This window comes from Hemicordylus capensis, chromosome 2 (assembly GCF_027244095.1).
Source record: "Hemicordylus capensis ecotype Gifberg chromosome 2, rHemCap1.1.pri, whole genome shotgun sequence".
In the NCBI taxonomy this organism is placed as follows: Eukaryota; Metazoa; Chordata; class Lepidosauria; order Squamata; family Cordylidae; genus Hemicordylus; species Hemicordylus capensis.
Window position 1 is genome coordinate 351,887,294 of NC_069658.1, and position 21,209 is coordinate 351,908,502.

General features: G+C 44.1%; 1 long non-coding RNA gene across 1 annotated transcript in view; it reads left to right on the forward strand.

The window, feature by feature from the left end:
* The first annotated feature begins 18,726 nt into the window (after positions 1–18,726).
* The window catches only part of LOC128342089 (uncharacterized), a 51,368-nt gene continuing 48,885 nt past the window's right edge, over positions 18,727–21,209 (forward strand). The window contains exon 1 of the long non-coding RNA XR_008314767.1: positions 18,727–18,926. This is a non-coding gene — a long non-coding RNA (uncharacterized LOC128342089). The remainder of the gene's footprint in view (positions 18,927–21,209) is intronic.

The following is a 21,209-nucleotide window of genomic DNA, read 5'->3' on the forward strand; positions in this document are numbered from 1 at the left end:
CCATCCTATGCATATAACTTGAATTATATCAGCATTGAATGAAATGTCTGAAGAAATCAAATAATGCTTGGGAATGTGTATGGTTTTATAAAGAACAAAAGCACTTAGTTTTTCTGGGTCATTTTGTTTCTGGTGCATTTGTTTTTGAAGCGGTCTCTTGTGCTTATAGCAGGAGTGGAGTTGGAAGAAAATGGGTGAGCCAACACAACAGGTGACCAATAGGCCATACATTTACTAACCACAGAGAAGGTGTATAAGGGCAGGGACATGGGCATTTTATTGTCCAATATGCCTGCCAGGAGACAGCATCCATTCACCATTCCAGGGACAACCTGTGAGGAATAATGATGACATTTAGAGGTCTGATGCAAGTAGATTCTCAAAGGTGATTCTCACGATCACCAGGGATGGGATGGGATGGGATGGGATGGGAGGGTAAGAGGGGAGGGCTGCTCTTAACCTACTTCCCCCACAGATGACCAAACCATCCATCGTCAGCATGCCTCCTGTGTGCCCTCATGGGCAGCGCTGCTCCGTGCAGCTCCATGAGGCATGGAGCAGGGTGGAGGGATCCAGAGCTGGAAAGTGTTCTGGCCTCCGGATATCCCACATTGCAATGTGCAACATTGCACTGGGGATTCTCCCATCTCTGTGTCTCCTTGGGCTGAACTCAGCCCAAGGAGACACACAATACTCTGTAGCCGGAGGAAGAGTGCAAGTGCACCCTTATTCTCAGTTAACAGTTGGGTTCCTTAAGAGGTTAGGCATGTGGGGAGTGGAAGGGTCTGCGAGGATCCCACTGATTCTCACGAGTAGGCTAACCTCAGTTGGGCTGCTCCATTCTGGGTTAGGCTGGTCATTTGGCACCCCAGGTTAGTAGCACTGAAACAGGGTTTGCCATACATCCAGGCCAATGACTAACAGCCTCTCAGTCATTGGCCTGGATGTATGACAAACCCTGTTTCAGTGCTACTAACCTGGGGTGCCACGCTGGAGAGCCAGCATGGTGTAGTGGTTAGAGTACTGGACTAGGACCGGGGAGACCTGAGTTCAAATCCCCATTCAGCCATGAAACTAGCTGGGTGACTCTGGGCCAGTCACTTCTCTCTCAGCCTAACCTACTTCACAGGGTTGTTGTGAGGAGAAACTAAGTATGTAGCACACCGCTCTGAGCACTAGGCAAAATAGGCAGTTGCCCAGCATGCCAAGTGGGGAGGGGCACTGATGGCCTGGGTCACATGCCACCCCATGAGCTGAAAGTATAGTCCATTGGGACACAGGCACTTGCTTGGCACCCCACCACTGGTGGCTACAGCAACAAGGAGGACGAGGAGAGCATTCAGGGGGCAGAGAACCTCCATCCATGTAGGTACCCCCATCAGCAGACACGTCCCAACATCCCAGCAACATCCCAGGTGAGTGGGTGAGTGAGTGCCTGCCCACCCACCTGCTCTGCATGCCGGCTGCCTCTGATGCTCCTGCCATGGAGCTGGCCTGCCACAACACATTATAATGGACAGCCAGCCTGCTGCAGGGCATTATAATGACATTGCCACATCGATAGAATGTGCCACAGTAGGTCAGCTGCCCTGGCAGAGGCAGGAGTGGTGGGTGGAGGCAGAGCAGCAAGGAGAGCAAGTGGGTGGCTGGGTGAGCAATGGGGCTGCCTGACCACTCTAACAATGGGAAGCACCCGCCCACATGGCCTGGGTGCCAGAAATCCTTGGGCTGGTCCTGATCCAGTCACATATCAGTAGTGCTCTGTCCAGCTACACAATATAAGAATTTAGCATGGCTCAGGGAAGTGTGCTTTGTGTGAGTAGTATTTGAATTCTTAAAACATTTCAACTCTTGCTCCCATGTTTGACGATGACAGTGACTACAACTACAACTAGCCACCTAATGGTGCAGCAGGGAAATGACTTGATTATCAAGCCAGACCATGGCATGTGCTCCCTACTGAGATATCTGACAATTTTTAAAAAGCATTTGAAAACCCACCTCTTCACCCATGTTTTTTAAGCTTTTATTTTTTTTTTTTTTTTAGGTTTTAATCTGTGGTTGATTTTTAAATTGTTAAATTGCTTTAAGTTTTTGTATATGTTTTTAACTTGTTTTATGCTATTGTTAACCGCCCAGAGACGAAAGTTTGAGGTGGTGTACAAATTTGATTAAATAGCTAGCTAGCTAGATAGATAGGCCATTGTGGGGGCAGGGTGCCTGTCCAGAGATCTCTGGCAAGCCAGGTGGCCATGCAGGGCAAAAGCAACAAAGATGAAACCCCAAACACCTATGGGCATGTATTGCAGACCAGAATGCCAGAGGGAGCTCTTAAGCTCTTGCTTTGCGGCAGCCAGCAGGACTGGGAAAGGTGTTGCCAGGGCACGCCTCCAGGGGTGTAACTATAAGAGGGCAAGGGGAGACAGTTGTCTGGGGGCCCACTGCCTTGGGAGCCCCCCCCGAGACAAGTCACATGACTGACTCCCCCAGCTGTGCACCCACCCGGGCTTCCTTCAGTTGTATTCATCCTCCAAAATGGATGTGAGTGTTAAGACCTGGAGCTACCAGAACAGCATGTCTTTCTCTAGCACCATTAAATGACTTGCATCATCCACAATTTACAAAATCTTTTAAAAAATAATTTAGGATGATGTTCTATTGTGGCACATAGGGGTGTGTGTGTGTGTGTGTGTGTGTGTGTGTGTGTTTAAAATTTTTACTATACTTTTTGTTATCACTATTCAGCCTCATTTTAGATTTCTTTACTTCATGAGCTGAGCTTCAGTGAGGGGGGGCATTTTAAAATCTTGTCTCTGAACACACTCCAACCTTGCTACACCCCTACACGCCTCCCTGGGGCTTGTAGGGATCTAGCCACTGGGTTGGATGGCAACAGTTTTATGGCCTGTCACTATCATGAGAGAGTAGTCCTTGGGAGAAGGGATGTACCTCTATTGCATATTTTATTGACACACTGGGCTTTTCCATCATCCAGGTGTAACCCAGGACAGTTCTTCTCATGAAGTATGAGGCACCCTTGCTAACTGAGCTAAGAGGCACCTTTAAAAAGTGGTGATTCTCTTTATTTAGCAGTGGGGGGGGGGCGGCGGAGCAGCTGGTTCTATCAAGCCCCAGTACAACATCCCTCCAGTGGCTGTTTCTGGTGTCTGTCTTCTGTTTCTTTTTAGATTGTGAGCCCTTTGGGGACAGGGAGCCATATTTATTTAATTATATGTATGTAAGCCACTTTGGGAACTTTTGTTGAAAAACAGAATATAAATATTTGTCATATTAGTATTTGTCATATCGTTGAGACTGCATGCTTACACCCAAGGGGAAGGGGCTGGGCCCCTCATCCCCTACTAATGTGTACAAAAAATAGAACAGAACCACTTAAGAATTATTGGAGCTGGTTTTTTAACCCAAACTGACTCAGTATATTGCAGCTTCCTATGTTCCTATGAACCATCCTGAAAATTACAGAATTCTTCTCATCTAAATTCCTCCCCAACAAATTTGGATTCTGAATTACCTGATCTTGTTTGTGGAGTTTCACCAGTGACTTCCAGATTTTGTTTAGACTAGAGTATACTTAATTTGCAGTAGTTTTCAGTTGTCCGTGCTCTGTCTCTCCTTACAGGTTACCAGAGCATGCATGTACATGTGTGCATTAATTGAATCACAGTTCAAAGAGTCAGCCTGGCATGAATGTATAAGCACTTCCATATTCATTTTTTGTGTGGTGTTCTAATCAATGTGCATTGATTAGATGCAATGTGATATGCTCCTGCACATCAAAAGCCTGTAAGAGAATTTTTTAAAATAGTCCGATATATTTTATAAAAGTCTGATATATTGTCATCCTGTTCACAATGTATTCTATATTCAGATAGAATCTGTGTACAGTTTAAAGTAAAGTGTGCCATCAAGTCAATTTCGACTCCTGGCACCCACAGAGCCCTGTGGGGTTTTTTTGGTAGAATACAGGAGGGGTTTGCCATTGCCTCCTCCTGTGCAGTATGATATGATGGCCTTTCACCATCTTCCTATATTGCTGCTGCCCGATATAGTATCAGAGGGGATTCGAACCAGCAACCTTCTGCTTGTTAGTCAAGCATTTCCCCACAGTGCCACTTACGGTGACTTGTGTACAGTTTACACATGTGCAATTATTCATGCATTATGTTCAAGGTTCATTGTAAACCGCCCTGAGCCATTTTGGAAGGGCGGTAGATAGATAGATAGATAGTACCCTGCCTTTGAGGGGACCTGTAGCAGGTTCACTTTTAAAATAAACTTACGTATCATCATTCACACACACACAAATAAACCATTTATGTACAGATATCTGTACATATGTACAATGTAACATATGGAGAGGGCTTGTATGTGACTCCATTCCAAAATGAATTACAAAATTATCCAAATTATTCTAGAAGGCAGGGCCGAATATGGAAATCAGAATCAAGCTACCAGAATATAATTAAATATATAAGAGGACACTTACTGCTCATCTCTTTTTGAGCATACATACACTAGAACTGGGGTTAAATTCAGCCGGATGTTATGTGATAAATTTGTGGTATCTGAAACCTAACCGTAGTAAACACAAACTTCATAATGCAGATTCCCAAATGGCATAGCACTTCACAAACAGGGAGAAAGGATGGATGGGAAGAGAGACAATAGAGACAGAGAGTGCCTTAAGTGCATCATATGTGTGCCAATGGGGCATTAATGGAAATAATGGAATGATTAACTGCCATTAGAAAACAAAGTGATGGAATTAATAATAAGGAAAATCTAGCAGAAATGGAAAGAAGAGTGGACTTTGGCTAATGCACAAGCACTGAGATATTGTGCATTGTAGGGATAGATTAAAATAGTTCATGGAAGTGAAGGAGGGCTAATTGGACTTTGAGTGAAGCAGGCAATAGTGTGAGTTGAAGAGATCCAAAGAATTATGCAGTATCCCAAATATGGAATTTTTCTTGCTCCCAAGCTCGTCTTTGACAAAGCCTGTTTTCTGAGCAACCGATTCAGTTCAAGAAGTCAAGAAGTTCAAGAAGAACTCATGAACTAAATGTTCATGAGGAGGAGTTGTGCACGTGCAGCACAATTTTATGCATCTTTACTCAGAAGGAAATCCCCCGAGTTTGATGGGGCTTCAGTAGCAGCACCAGGAAAAAATGAGGGGGGGGGGCACAGAAGCGGCAAAATAAACTTATGGGTGGGCGAGCTGTGCCCCACAAATTAGATTTCTGAAACAGAAAGCGGGGGAGGTGGGAGGGTGAAATACTTGCCCTTGCCTTCACCCTCTGGAGATACCCTTGGGACTTATTCTCAAGGATGTATGCACAGGATTGCAACTTGAATTAATTTAAAGAGGATTATCTGTCCTATGTTGGGCTATTCGTACAAAATCTTCACCCTTCGTAAATTATCTAGAAAAGAAACATTTCAGTGTTTGCCTTTTAGCTCAGCTCTGTTCAAATGCCTTTAGAGACTAGTTAAACTGAGGATTCAGTTCTTGCGTTACTTTGAAAAGACACCAGTGTGTTCTCAGTCTTTTTTGGACCATGCATCTGAAGCTAGATGGAAGACAAAATGGAACTCTAATCCATGTGTCTAGCACAGAGAAGATCTGAAGGAGTCTCCTGATGCAAATGAAGCTGTGATATATGCCACTTGGAGGTGTGGCTCTTCTTGCGCTTGAGTGCTTTCTGTATACCTGATAATCCTAATGGAACACTGACAAAATGTGATTTATGGAAATGAAGAGTGGTGAGTAATGAACAGCGGATTGAACTTTGTGTTACTTTATTAACTGCAATAGCAATGAAGCCTTCTCTCATAGTAATTGCCACATTACAAATTCTAGCTATGGCATGCTACCAAAGTATTCGCCTTTCCTCTGCCAGTTCTTGCAGCACGGACAACATGCCTTCTCTCCTGAAAAGCCACTCCCCAACCATGAAAGAATTCTGAGGAGTTGTGCCTACACACACATAATGAGTAGCTTGGGCTTGAACTGCCAACTTGAGTTGTTGCAATATAAGTAGCATCCTATACTTCAAAGAGGCTCTCCCTTCCCTTCACTGCTCTTGCTGATCTGAATCAATCAACTGAAAGGCTTTCTTTAAGGAGATCTGGTGCTGGTCTGTGTTTCTTGGATGCAGAAGGCCATGTTTGTGAAAGTCAAGAGAATGGTGCAACAGTTCCCTTCAAATTGTGAGGGCTGTTTCGTGGCCTCCTCTGGGTCTGTCATGCATACATAAGTGGAGGATTAGGTGTCTCAGTGTTTTATTCAGAATATCTTTTCCCACTGTGGTCCTTGTGCTAAGTCCTTGTGCATTAAGGATGTTTGGACTAAGTGGTGGGCTAAGACCACCTCCAGCCTCAGGGGCAGGATGCCTCTGAGTACCAGTTGCAGGGGAGTAACAGCAGGAGAGAAGGCATGCCCCCAGCTCTTGCCTGTGGGCTTCCCAGAGGCATCTGGTGGGCCACTGTGTGAAACAGGATGCTGGACTAGATGGGCCTTGGGCCTGATCCAGCAGGGCTGTTCTTGTGTTCTTATGTGGCAGTCAGCTATGAGACAGTAGTCATTTGAAGCCCCAAAAAGCCCTTACCTGATTAGAAAATGAAACCGCATGAACCACAGAATGGCTCCGTGGGCTCATGCCACTTCCTGGATGTGCTCTCCCTATTACTGTCCCTCCTAGAACTACATGACCTTCTTGCACAACAGATATGCCACACAGGGCCACGGGGAAGCATCTGTAATCTGGATTATGGCAATGCACTCTAGGTAAGGCTGCTCTTGAAAAGTGTTTGGAAATTACAGATGGTGTGGAATGAGGTGGCCGGTTTGACTTCTGAGACTGTTTGCAGTGCACATATTACTCCAGTCTTGAAGGTACTGGACTGGTTGCCAGTTTGTTTCTGGGTACAATTCAAGGTGGTGGTTATTACCTTTAAATCCCTAAATGACTTGGGCCCCGGGTACCTTTTTAACAAGATAAAAACAATTTAATAAAAACAGAATACAGCTAAAACTTTAAAAAGAGCAAAGGACAGCTAATTGACCAAAAGCCTGATTTAAAAGGGCAGTCTTCACTTTCCTCCTAAAGGCTGGGAAAGAGGGAGCCATGTGAGTCTCAGCTGAGAGCCAATTCCATAGCTTGGGGGCAGCAACTGAGAAGTTCTGTGGCAGATGTCAGCACACATCTGCCAAGGCAGAAGTAGAGCCCACCCCCCACCCCCCGCCCACTGATTTAGTCAAGTGGGTAGATTCAGTGGGAGCAGATAATATAAATATAAATTATAAAGAGAAAATCATCCAAAAGATGTACGACTGAGTCCAACCCAGAGCTGTCTCGAACTGCCCACTCCAAGAAGGAGCTGACACACTCAAAGGCGGCAGAAGAGATGGAACATCCCATAGGCAGTGCGCTATCCATATAGAATGCCCCTTCAAAGGAGAATTCCAGGAGGTCAAAATCAGCTGGATGCACAGGCAAAAGCCAAAAAGCTGATGTCACACTTCCCCATCAGAGCCCCCTCCCCTGCACACGGACTATCTCAATGGCTGCATTGAATGAAGTACAGTGAATGGAACACAAATGGTGAGATATGGTATTGTTTACTGATCCACCCATAGGGAAGGAAAGATGACGGATAAGGCCTTCTTTGGGATCAAGCCCAAAGGGCTCACCCTAAAACCCGGCACTGGCAGCTCTGGGAAGGGAACAAGCACCCTCCCTTCCTGAACTTCTTTCTCAGTTTTAGCCCACACAATGTGCTCCAACCCCCGTACTGACTTCTAATTCTCTGCTTGGAATGCAACCCTGGGGCCCTGATAAGGGATACGAAAACCAAACTGAAACCCTTCCCTCAAATATCTAACATGGCGTAAAACCAGATAACACTGTAAAAGTGGCAGCAGAGGGATTATCCATATGGGACTAGGTCCCTTTACTAGGGGAAGGGGTGGGACCACCCCCTTTTTTGGTACCCTGTGGCTCCCTGAAGCCGGAGCAGACCCCTCAGCCCCTGACACACGTACTAAAGGGGTGTGGACTACTACAGATAGTGCATAAGTGCTGAAAATGACACTGGCCAGGGGAACACTCTGCAGAGGACCCAAATTCCCAGCACAGGAGGCAAAACTGCACCCCTTGCCTGGAAATATGCCCTTTAGCCGGCACTGCTACCAACTTCACCAAAAGGTGCCCATTATCGGAGTAATTGCCGGAGACGAATTGGTTTTGGTTGGGGGGGGGGGTAGTCATGATCAGTAACCAAAGCTGGGGTTGGTGATAGTCCCATGAGAGGGCGAGGTTTAGTGGCTGGCTACCTGGGCTAGCAGCAGAAGGAGAAGGTCCCACCTACTCACTGCAGGAAAGAAAATTTTAAATGACATTTTTTAAAAAAATGAAAAAATCCTTTTAAAAGGACAAAAGGGGGGGAAAGACCAAAAACAAAACAAAAACAGGGCAGGGCATGAGGGCAGGACTCAGAGACAAACCCCTGTGAGACCAGATATCCTCAGCCAGGCAGGCACCAGCAGCTCTCTGTGCTACAGGAGTAAATAACAACAAAACAACAAAGAAACCGGCACAATTGAAAGCCAGCCAAGCAGGCTCTGCCTGGCTTTCAATACATCCTGAAACTTCCTCCTTTTTGCTCCCCCTCCCTTATCCCTCCTTCCCAGCCAATGGGGGCAGAGTTGCCCAGACAACTGGAAGATTTGAATGACAACAAGCCAACCAGAACAAAGGAGATTGCTAGCCAATGGGAAGGTGGTGGCTGAAAACCAAAGGAGAGCTGAAATTTTTTAAACAGACCTCAGTAATGGTGGCCACCATGTTCAAACCATGGAACCGGTTCAAACTGGGTTGATTCGAACTGGGCCAGTCGATTCAAACTTGGGCCAGCTCCCTCTTTTCAGGGGGTGGTTTGTTTCGAACTCAAACCGTTAGAACCAGGCCAGTTTGAATTGAACCCTGGTTCTAATCAAAACAGTTTGCATACCCCTAACTAAATCACACTGGCTACCTTGACTCTTAATCCTATGAGTTTCTGTACTTGCAAGGCTAGGCTGTTTGCTTTGTTTGAAGCATGCTAACTTGTTTTATCTTGAAAATGAAAGTTACTTACTGCACTAAAAGAAAATTGAGTGTTTTCTCACATTATTAGCACACTGCTTGATGTATGCAGTGATAAGTGTCAATCTGCCACTTATCTTGGTACTTTTCACGTATCTCTAGGGTTTATTAAGATACATGCTGACTGCGTATCAACATTGCTTAAATCAGCTTTCTTTGCCAGAATCAACTTTACCTTAGCATCCGTTCCAACATATTTTGTGATCGGCTATGTAAACAAATACATCATGGTGAAAGGGGTTTTATTAAAAACTTGGGCTGCAGTTCTAATCACAGAGATGTTCATATATGTCTCATTTCTTTTAGTGGGATTTAACAGAAGAATAATTCTGCATTCATTACAGCTTTCAAGTGCAAAAACTATAAATAAGTATTAGAGTAACTTATACATCATCATTCAGCTTAAGCCAAGCATTTTTATGCTTAACTCTCTCTTTGGAATCAAGGGACCTCACTGGACTGCCCATTTTTTTCTACTAGACATAGGATATAATCTGAAAATGCATACATAATTTTTGTTAATAATTAAACTATATAAGAAATGTTATGAACTACATAACAAATGTAGAACCTTAGAAAGCTATAGTTGCTGTTTGGGCCTACTGAGTAAAAGTTATTAAGTAAAGCAGGTTGTAGGAATTAAACTCCTCATAAATATTTTTTTTAAAATATAGTTTTGGTGCAAGATGGTAACAAGATATGAATAAGTAGGACATGAGGGAATAGGAATCATGCTGAAATATAAATGATGAGCATGTATACGTCAGGAAGATAGTAAGGAAGTACTGACTATAGTAAGTAAATAAGTAAGTACTTATCTTATTTTTACACCACGTGATATGTACATCTCTAGGCAGTGTACAAAATTTAACATAATATTTAAAAACCAGCATAGATTAAAATACATGAAACAATTAAAACAGTAGCATAAAATAGAAATAAAAACAGTAGTATAAAACCATTATTACAAGAAATTATTAAAATTAATTCTAATTAAAAGCAACAGGTGAGTCTTGAGGGACTTCCTGAAAACAAACAGAGAAGCAGATGCTTTTATTTCACCAGGGAGCTTATTCCAAAGCCCCGTGGCAGCCACAGAGAAAGCCCGGTCCTGGGTCGCCACTAAATGAACCAGTGGCAACTGTAACTGGACCTCTCCAGAAAATTATAACCGTGGGCAGGGTTCATGACAAAGGAGGTGCTCTTTTAAATACCTTGGACCCAAGCCGTTAAGGGCTTTATAGGTAGTAACCAGCACTTTGTATTTCACCCAGAAACATATCAGCAGCCAGCGCAGTTCCCTTAAAACTGGTGTTATGTGGTCCCTTTGAGTTGTCCCAGAGACCAATCTGGCTGCCGCATTCTGTACCAATTGTAGTTTCCGGACTACGTACGAAGGCAGAATCAACTTGTATTGATTCTTCTCTATAATCAGATTAACTAAGACTATATTTGACTGGAATAGTAAAAGTGGTTCTGCTGGGGAAATTTTGATGTGGACAGAGGTGACCAGTATTATAAACAAAATAATAATAATACTAATTCCAGGTACTGTATGAGAAGCCATTGGCTTCTTAATATTTAAGTGTTTGTGCGCTGTGAAAATAAAGAGTCTAAATTAGTGCCCTCCAGTGAAAGCTGAATGTCTAAGCTGCACAATCTCTTTCCCATATCAGAAATAATATCCTTCTACAATGTACACCACTCTGCGGTGATCTAATTAGACCACTAACTGATGTAGCATTCTGACAAAGCCAACAGTGAGAATGAAGATTTACTTGAATGAACAAATTAGCTTTGAATTTTCCTGCAGTCATAAAAGCTTTTATTGTAATTTTCCATTTCTGCTTCTGGCATATTTGCATTTTGCTTAACAATTTATCTCCAGTCATTTGTCAGATATTATCAATCTCTTGTTAATAAGTTAAGACAGCTCACATTAAGATTTTTTAATATGCGTGTGTGCTCGTTGCCTTAAATAGGCTTCTTTAGGCTCTAGCTGTGCAGAGCCCCCCCGCCCCCCGCTTCTGCTAGTAAGAGGTCAGAAATTAAGGATGGGCATAAATCTCTCATGTGTGGAGTATTAACATGAGGGCTCTGGTTTGACATTATGACCTCCCCATCTCTGTGTGAGCTGCAGAAACTGCATAGCCAGTGTGCTTTAGCATAAAAATGTACAAGGACACCTTAGGAAAATGGGGAAAACCATATTCCTCAGAAAATACCTAAATAGGAAAACACCTTCCATTATCTGCTTCTTATTTCACTCTTCTTTACAGGGTCAATCAACTTGCCTCACTGGGCCAATAATTGCCATTTTCCCATCTACCCACTGAATGTGTGTCCCCAGCTGCTGGGAAAGGAGAGGCAGTGAGTGGTGTTCTGTTCAGGGGTGTGATGAGAAACATTAAAGTCCCCACAGAGGGACTTACCATCAGAGCATATCAGAGTATGCTCTGATGATAAGGAAGTTCAGCCCAAGAGACTATCTGGAGACATTAGGTTGAGTTCAAAAAACATATAAATATTTATTAAGAAACTAAAACATCACTTAGTGAGAGACAGTCATTGAACAACATCCATGGCCACCTGGATTTGTTGAACCTTCAACAACTGAACAATTCTAACTAACTCTTAACTGACCAAGAAAGACCTATTAACATAACTCCTCATGCAGAACTTGCCAGTAGACTGGATCTGGAAGACAATATTTATTCATTCATTCATTCATTCAATTTCTATATCGCCCTTCCAAAAATGGCTCAGAGCGATTTACACAATTATTCATCTGGCTGCCACTGCCACCATTTCCACTACCCACACATTAACATCAGGAGATGTTAATTAGGAGTCTGGGAAGTCTGCTTTTCCAGAATTGAAGGACAATACATTTGACTGCAGGAAAGCGCTTTCCAGCCAATTACATTGAACATCAATTAGATTTTCCGCTGAGGGATTAAGACCCAGTAACACCAAAATTCACTATAGCTACAGAAGAACTATATGCCTACACCCACACAGCCTAATCCTATGTTACCCTTACTCAGAATTCATTTAATTCAATAATGTTCACTCCCCAAAAGTCACATTGGAATCCAGTGGGTAAGATTGCAGCTTTACTCGGTTTAGCTTTTTTTACTTGCTATAGTACTGCTAGGATCCAAATTCTCTTTTTTCCACTTGAGCATCTTCTACAGCTTACTTTAAAAGATTTGATCTTTTTGGATCACATTGATATCTAAGTACTGTCCACATGTCACCTTCACTGGTACCCACTGTCTGTAGTTTTGTCTTCAATCTCTGTGATGGCTATTCATTAATCCACTTTGTCTTCCCTTCAACCTCTCATCCTGGACATCTTGCTGTCAGTTTATATTTAATATGGTTACAACTAAGCCTCTAATCTTTTTTCTGTGACATTTCTCAAGCCCTGTTTGAATGTCACAATGACACCATCACAGCCACCACCATTTTCTACTGTACTCTTTATTGCAGGCAGGATACTGTCTTCTCTACACCAGAGAGAGGTCCTGCAGGCGTTTTGCAGAATTCTGTAGCATGATCTTTATTACATCCCAACATTTCTTCTATGTGCAAATCTAAAATTCTTGTCTAGGAATCTCATCTTATGACTATCCTTCTGGATATCTGATTATTCTGTTCTTCCCACCATTCATCTAATATGCCATGTCCTTATCTTAAAGCCTAAATTACATTATTCTGTTCTTTGTAGTTTATCCCCTTCCCTTTTCATTACTGCAGCAAATCAACATTTCTTTTCTTCAGATACATTGATTAAAATTGTTTGTTCCTATTCCTTTCTTGTTCAGGCCTTCATGACTTGTTGCTTCTTATCTTTTGATTTCACTTTCCAGTAGTGTTTGTAGATTTTCTTCATCAGATTTTCTTCCACGTACTTGAGAATTTTCTCTTCTGGAACAAAATCTATCTCTTGACTCTTGTGAAGATTGCCGGAGCAAGTTTAATGGATGAAAACTGTGAAGTGGGCTCAAAGAATTACCAGTGAAACCTTCAACACAAGTCAACAACTAAGCAGAGTTGTTCATGCTCAACCTCATAATAGGAAGTGTCTCTCAAGCTGAGATGATCAGCATCTAGACATGCAATGGATTCCTGAGAGAAGAGCTAAGTGAAGCATCATGTATTGTGACCATTCTGAACTGAAGCCACTGTGGGCCCATTAGATGTTGCCCTAACCATGTGGGAGCTACTCCCCGCTCTCCCATGAATGGCACCTGCTCCACTGGAATCTTGTGGTAGCAAGCATGACTAGTCCCTTAGCTAAGCAGGGTCTACCCTGGTTGCATATGAATGGGAGACTAGAAGTGTGAGCACTGTAAGATATTCCCCTCAGGTGATGGAGACATTCTGGGAAGAGCAGAAGGTTTCAAGTTCCCTCCCTGGCTTCTCCAAGATAGGGCTGAGAGAGATTCCTGCCTGCTACCTGGAGAAGCTGCTGCCAGTCTGTAAAGACAATACTGAGCTAGATGGACCAATGGTCTGACTCAGTATATGACAGCTTCCTATGTTGCTACGTAACATCTGGGAATCCCTGTTAGAGGGAACTGTGGAAGGAAGGCACTTGGGCCCTGCTCCTGGATTTCCCAGTTTGAGTCCCTGGGGATTCGCAAAGCATTCTGCTCTTGCTCCAGACTTTACTTCTCTAGTATAGCTTGGAATAGAAAGACAAAACCTATCCCATGAGTATCTGTTCTAGGATGCAGCAGGTGGAACAAAGGATAAACATCACACCTCAAACGCTATTCAAATACAGGGCAATCTGAGCAAAATGTTAACATTTATCAATGGAAGTAGCTAGGGGAGCAGGCCTTTTTCCTCGGTGGCCCATTGGAGTGAGGGAGATAATGAAGAAAATAGGGAGGGCTGCTGCTGGGGTCCCCTTGAGATCTGGGGAGGGGCAGGTTCTTTGAACTCATCTACTCAGTTATAGCTAAACCCCTGCATTTACCCTGCTTACCAGTATATGATATATTGATACAACATGATACAAGGGACAAATGATGAGAAGCAACCCCAAAGCACATAGAGCCATCATAAATGGCAATATATCTGCAAACCCTCTTTGATGTCCAGGCTTGTGGTAACACCTCCAAGTATCTGCTGCTGAGCAAATTCAGTAACTTTCTGGTTAATTCACTTGATGCTACTAAACTGCATCCCCAGGTTCCATGCCTATTCCTCCACACTCTCTTTTGGAGCCTGATGGGTATATTTTGAGAGATGTGCATGCACCATGTCTCTATAGTGGACTGTTAAAAAATAACGTTTAAGAAAACAAACACTGTAAACTTTTCAACATAACAAGGAGAGTCTTGACCTTTTATTTTGCTTGGATGTTAAGCCGCACAGTAAATGGTATTCATCTGAGACATGCAGTGATCCAGTACTACTTGTTCTTTGTGGAAATCTGCTGTCAGTTAAAGATCTTGCTCCTTCCAGCCTTTAGGGATTAGAAAGGTTCCGTGCAGCTGAATAATTTTTCCTAGGTTTGTAGTTTTCAGTAGCTTCCCACGAGCCACTTTCTTACAGCCCCAGTCCATAGGGAGTACCACTGCCCCAGGATAGTAATGCTGTCATCATTCTGTTAGTATTCTGGATATTATTATAATATTCAGAATAATAATACATTATTATTATTATTATTATTATTATTATTATTATTATTATTATTATTATTATTATTTTAAAAAATAGCAATCTGGCAGCATGACCAGAACCCCAATAATATTCACATGATGCCTGACAATTAAAAAAGACAAATCAAGGGCTGTGATTGATTCACAACCAATGATTCACAGCTATTGAAAGGCCTGTGAGGGGACAAAAGCATGCTGGGCTCTCTGTTTTGTGAGGGAGGTTGTCTTTGTGACAAATACTAGAATAGGTGTGACAAGGGGATGTGTGATTAGGCCTGGGCATGGCTGGCTGTTGGAGCCTAGTATGCCTGCCACCTGGAATAGGGTGGCACATATACTGTCCCCTGACCCCTGGCCAAGAGGCTTGTTAACGGGTAGCCATGAAGGAGGAGCCTGGGAGCATCAGAGTGAGAACAACGTCTTCACTCTGGTCTGTGCCTAGCCTATAAATTGTAGCCCCCACCTGAGAGATGGTCAGGAAGCAGGCTAATCAGTGCAATGAGGCTAGAGGTGCAGTCAGTATGCAAGAGATATAAAGAAAATTATGATAATGGTTAATTTAAAAAATAGAATCATAGAACTGGGGATCCTTGTAGGACATTTACTCTTAATGCAGGAAATTCAGTGCTAGAGCATTCCCAACAGATGGATCTCCAGTCTGCTGAAAGGCCTCTAGCAAGGTAGGGCTCCCCCATCCCCAGGTAATTGTCAAAATGTTCTTCCAGTTCACAAGTTTCTCCTAATGTTCAGCTGAAAGCTACCCCTTTTGTAACTTAAGCCTTTCGATCTATAGATCTCTGTTTCTTAGAGAACAAGTCTTTGTGCTCTTCTATGTGACATCCCTTCAGGAAAGTCTTCTATCATGTCTCCTCTTCTCCAGGCTACACATATCCAGCCCCTTCAATCTTACTTCCAGCTTCTGGCCACCTTTATTGTCTTCCTATGAACAGTTGGTCTACATCCTTCTTATAGTGTTACACCCATTTGAGGTCTGACTAGTGTGGAATAAAGTGAAACAGTGTGTGGGTTCAGACATAATGGCGGCACCGCAGGTAGCCATTCCGCTGGCAGTGTGTGCTTCCCCATCACCCCCATGCCATCCTCTACTTCCATTCTTGGTAACAATATGCTAAGACTGGTGGTGTCATGCAAACCCACCAGTATTAGCATATCCTACCCTACTTGCAGCAGGAATCCCATCATCTGTAGCTTAGATTGAAATCAGAGACAGATGTCATGTTCCCTGCTGCTAGTAGAGCAGGATATGCCAAAAGTGGTGGGTGTGTATGACATGACCAGTCTTGGCATGGAAGTGGGGCTTCTGTGTACTTTTTTGTCCGCAGCAGCTTGCGAGCTCAGGTGCTGTGTTATGTGTGAAAAGGAAAGGAAAGCTCATGCCATCGGGTCAGAGTCAACTTCTGGTGACCACAGAGCCCTGTGGTTTTCTTTGGTAGAATACAGGAGGGGTTTACCATTGCCATCTCCCATGCAGTATGAGATGATGCCTTTCAGCACCTTGCTATATCGCTGCTGCCCGATATAGGTGTTCATACCAGTGGGGATTCAAACTAAATACCTCTTGCTTCCTAGGCAAGTCACTTCTCTGCTGCGCCTTTAAGTGGCTTGTTATGTGTGAACCCAGCCTATTACTCTTTGTGACTTGGAAACCATGGTTCTATTAATATCGCATAAAATTGCCTTTTTTTTTGGTAGCTGCATCACATTGCTGATTCCTTTTCACTTGTGATTGACTGTAATCTCAAAATCCTTTTCACATGGACCACTGCCAAGCCAGTTATCCCCCATCCTATACATGTGCATCTGATAGTTTGTTTACCGTATTTATTTGCTTGCTTGGGTGCAAAATTTTGCACGTGTCTCTGCTGAATTTCATTTTGCAAGTTTGAACCCAGTTTTTTAAATCTATCAAGGTTTTTAAAAAATTTTATTCCTGTCTGCTGAGGTGTTGAAGAGCACTGGGTTCAACATTTCTATCAATGATTTAGATGGAGTCAAGGGAATCTGCATCAAATGTTATTAATTTGCCCTGTAGTCACTTTTGCTGTAGCTTAGACACTGGTCCTGTATTGAAGGCTCTTATGGAGAGAAATCCATTGAACCAGAATTTTCTTTGTATTGGACCTGCTTTCCCTCCTTTTTTCCTACAGTCTAATTCTCCCCATTCTCTGTAAGCAGCTACTGAGTGAGGTAAGAGAAATATCCCTCTGACCCAGTTGCTGCTTGGTACATGATTACGGATGCCTCTGACCTTGCTTTTTAATGGACAGATGATCAAATTATTATTATTATTATTATTATTATTTTATTTTATTTTATTTTATTTTACATTTATATCCCGCTCTTCCTCCAAGGAGCCCAGAGCGGTGTACTACATACTTGAGTTTCTCTTTCACAACAACCCTGTGAAGTAGGTTAGGCTGAGAGAGAAGTGACTGGCCCAGAGTCACCCAGCTAGTTTCATGGCTGAATGGGGATTTGAACTCGTGTCTCCCCGGTCCTAGTCCAGCACTCTAACCACTACACTATGCTGGCTCCCCATAGTATATGGGAACATGCACAGCTCCCAGATTAGGTTAGGATGTTTCTCCTACCCTATTGATTGTGTTAACCACCTTATTGTATTCTAGGCATGAGCTATGCTGATCTGACCATGGCACTTTGCTTCCTCCCAGAGCTGTCCGTAGGGCAAAGCTTGGTTGGGTCCCAGGGCAAATCAGAGTGTACATTTGTATAGAATTAAATATACCTGCCCTGCCACCTCATGAGTCCCATCCCCTGCCTTGCCAGCCTCACCCCACTGAACTAGAGGCCACTGCCACTCTTCCCTCTCACCTCAGCCTCCTGACACCGCCACTCTTCAACCTTGCTGGCCTGTCCCTCCTGATGCACTCTGCCTGTCACTACTGCCCTGGTTGTAGCAGCGTGCCTCTGGCTGCTTGGCTCTCTTGGGGATCTGTTTGTGTCATCACGGTTGGCTGGCGGCAGCAGCAGTAATCCACTTGCAAGTCCCTCCATCGCTCCCCCAGCACTGCACATGTATGGCTTCATTTACTCCATTCAGGCATTCCACAGAAGAAAGGCTGGTGGAATCCCTGAATGGTGGAAATGTAGTCAAACAAGTGTGGTGCAAGGGCAAATGAGTTGCTGCTGCTGCTGTCGCTGCTGCTGGTTGAAGCCGTAGCTTGGGGGTAGAGCATCTGCTTTGCATGCAGAAGGTCTCAGGTTCAATCCTCGGCATCTCCAGCTAGGGCTTGGAAAGACTCCTCCTGCTGCCAGTCAGTATAAACAATACTGAGCTACCTTGACCACTGGTCTGACTCTGTGGAAGGCAGCTTCCTATGTTCCTATGAGCAAGTAAAGGCAGATGCATGCTGCTGCTACTGCAGCAAGAGCACTGGCAGGACAGTGGGGGAGAATGGTGTGGGGAGGAAGAGGAGTGATGTCAGAAGCCTTTGGCCCAGGGGGCGGGGCCAGTGTTCCCTCTAACAGGGATTCCCAGGTGTTGTTGACTACAACTCCCAGAATCCCCAGCTGCAACAGCTTTTGCATGGGGATTATGGTTGTAGTAGTGAACAACACCTGGGAATCTCTGTTAGAGAGAACGCTGGCAGTGAGGCAGGGGCAGAAATCACCCAATTTGCTGTAAGAAAGATGAGATTATATCTGCTTGCCACCCTTTCCCATTTCTACTGGACTTACTCTCATAGGCATAACTAGGGGGGGCAGGCAGGGCACGTGCCCTAGGTGCCACTGAGGGGGGCCGCCATGCCAGTTCCTGCCACCCCCACCCCATTGCCCACCTGCCCAGCCCCAGGGCCCCTCAGCCACTTGCTTCTAGCTCCGGCCTAGGATCAGCGAGGCCTAGATCGGAGCAGCCTGCAAACTGCAGAGCTCTTCTCTCCCCGCCTCGCAGCTGATCGGTGGGTGGGCGGGGCTTCCAGAGAGGCCTCCTCCGAGTAGGCCTCCCTGAAGCCTGAACTCAAGTAGGCCCCAGCAAGCCAGGAAGGAGGCTGGCAGAGCTCCCGGCAGCAGACCCGACCATCCAGCACAGCCCTTGCAGGTAGGCTGTGAATTCCTTTTTGTGGTTACCCCCATATATAGGGATCTGCTTGCCATAGGGCTTTGATATGGGTGGTGGGGCGAGACTGAGAAGTCTCTGAATATTTAATTTAAAACAGACTGAAAAATGTGCTGGCTTTAAAAACAAAAACTATCTATAAAGGCCTATAAGTGGCTTGTTTCATGTCAGAAAATTACAAAAACTTCTGGAACAAATATTCATTCATTCATTCATTTATAAATGCACTTATGTTCAAGTTGTTTTGCAACTCAGAAGGTCTGAGTGAGAACTGTGAAGCATGTGTTGTGCTTTTATTTTATTTTATTTTTCTTGTGTGTGAACTGCTCTCCAATAACTTGCAGGGACTTCAGGGTCAATCTGACCAACATGTGAATGCAGCACCTCCATTCCAGAGGAGATGTGTCTTAAAGCGCTTTAAAAGCCTCGTGCGAAAAACCTCCTGGAATCAAACTTTACTGAATTTGTTCAGAATTCTGAGAAAACAAACATAGGCTCACTCTGCATGGTTGAAAGTCTCCTTTGCTAATCTGCAGCGAGGGGGCCATTTTAATAATTAGCGTTGCTAGTGTGTTATAGGCATTAAAAGTGGCACAAATATATAGTACTCAATGTATATCACTATATACTGTGAGAAGTGTGCATGTGTCTATTCAGTGAGATGTATTTCCAGGCAGCATACTTATTTTGAAATATCAGACTTAAATCCTTGGGGGCCGGGATGTGTGGAGGCCCTGGACTTTGAGGGGCTGGGGGCCCATTTTAAAATCTCATCTCTGGGCCCATTCCAACCTTGCTATGCCCCGGCGGTCACTACCCATGGGTTTCTGCACAACACCTGCACAGAAGAAACTTCCATGTAGAAAATGTGTCTCTTGTAAATTGACCGTGAATTTTCCATCCATGACTGGGATATTTGAGAGTTAGAGTCAATAATAAAAAAAACAGCACACTGCTTGTGTCAGGAAGGGGCAAATTACAATGATTTCTTAGTCTGGCAGGGGCTGGTTTTGGCCCTGGCAGAACTTGGCTGTCTTGCTCCTGTTTCAACTGCCTCTGTCTAGTGTGGCAAACTAATGTATCCTCCTACCTCTTGATGTCAAAGTAAGCACTGGTGTGGTGAATGCACATATACCCCATCATGAGCCAACAGTCATCATAAGACAAAGGCTGGCAGGAATCATCCCCCCCACCACCACCTTCTTCTTCCCCTGTTTTGCTATTGGCTATTTGGGCAGGTGATCCTCTAGGACAAAGTCATGTTTTTAAAAAAAGAATGAGATGAGACAGAGAAAATGACACCTGGAATCCTTGCATAACTCCTGACTGTTGTTCTAGGTCTTTTACAGAGATGGCTCATGTTTTCAGGTTTTGATCAACAACCATGTCTAGATGGTACAGTGTTCTTTTTAACAAGGATTTCCAAATATTGTTGACTACAAGTCCCATCATTCCTGTCTGGACAGGGGCGCAATTTCAGTGCTTGCCTTAGGCACTATTTTCCCTAGTTACGCCTCTGCTTACTCTTTACATTGTGGTATTTTGACTCAAATCAAATATTACTTCTCATGGGGACAGGAGGCAAGTAGGCCTACATCTGTTGTGTAAGACAAAAGGTGATTGTGTGTATAGCCTGATATATATTTCTTGCCCCTCAGAAAAGAATACAAACACTTGCATCACACATTCTGATGTGGAGTGAATTAGGGGTGAGTGCACCAATCCTCCATAATAGGAAGGAATTTGGCAACCTGCTAACTGTATGAACAAGACCTAAGATTTATGGCACCAGCATGCATATTCATGTAATGCAGAATGGCGCTCTGGTAGATGTTTCCCCCCCTCAGAAAATGGACAAGGATAATGTCTCCTTGCTAATTCTCTTTGACCCCTCAATGGCTTTTGACATGGTACATTATGCAGAACTCCTCTTAACACAATTATTTTAGTGCTACACCACATTTTCATGAGGTTCAATGTATCAGTTCAAAAGCTGGCATAGGGTCCCAAACCAAGAAGATCTATCTGCCATTTAGCTCATTCTCACATACTTGCTGCACCTGTTTTCAGTCGGTGAGGCGGGAGTCACGATCGGTGAGACCCGCCATAACAGGGTTAGCGGGGAGAGTGGGCTTAGCCCGCTCTCCCCACAGACGATCCCTGCTACAGCCCTGGGTGGCCAGATCGGCCGCCCACACGACTGCTGGCTCCATCACAGAGCTGGCAGGGGCTTGGGAGTTGGGGGGGGCCACGCGGCCCCCAGAA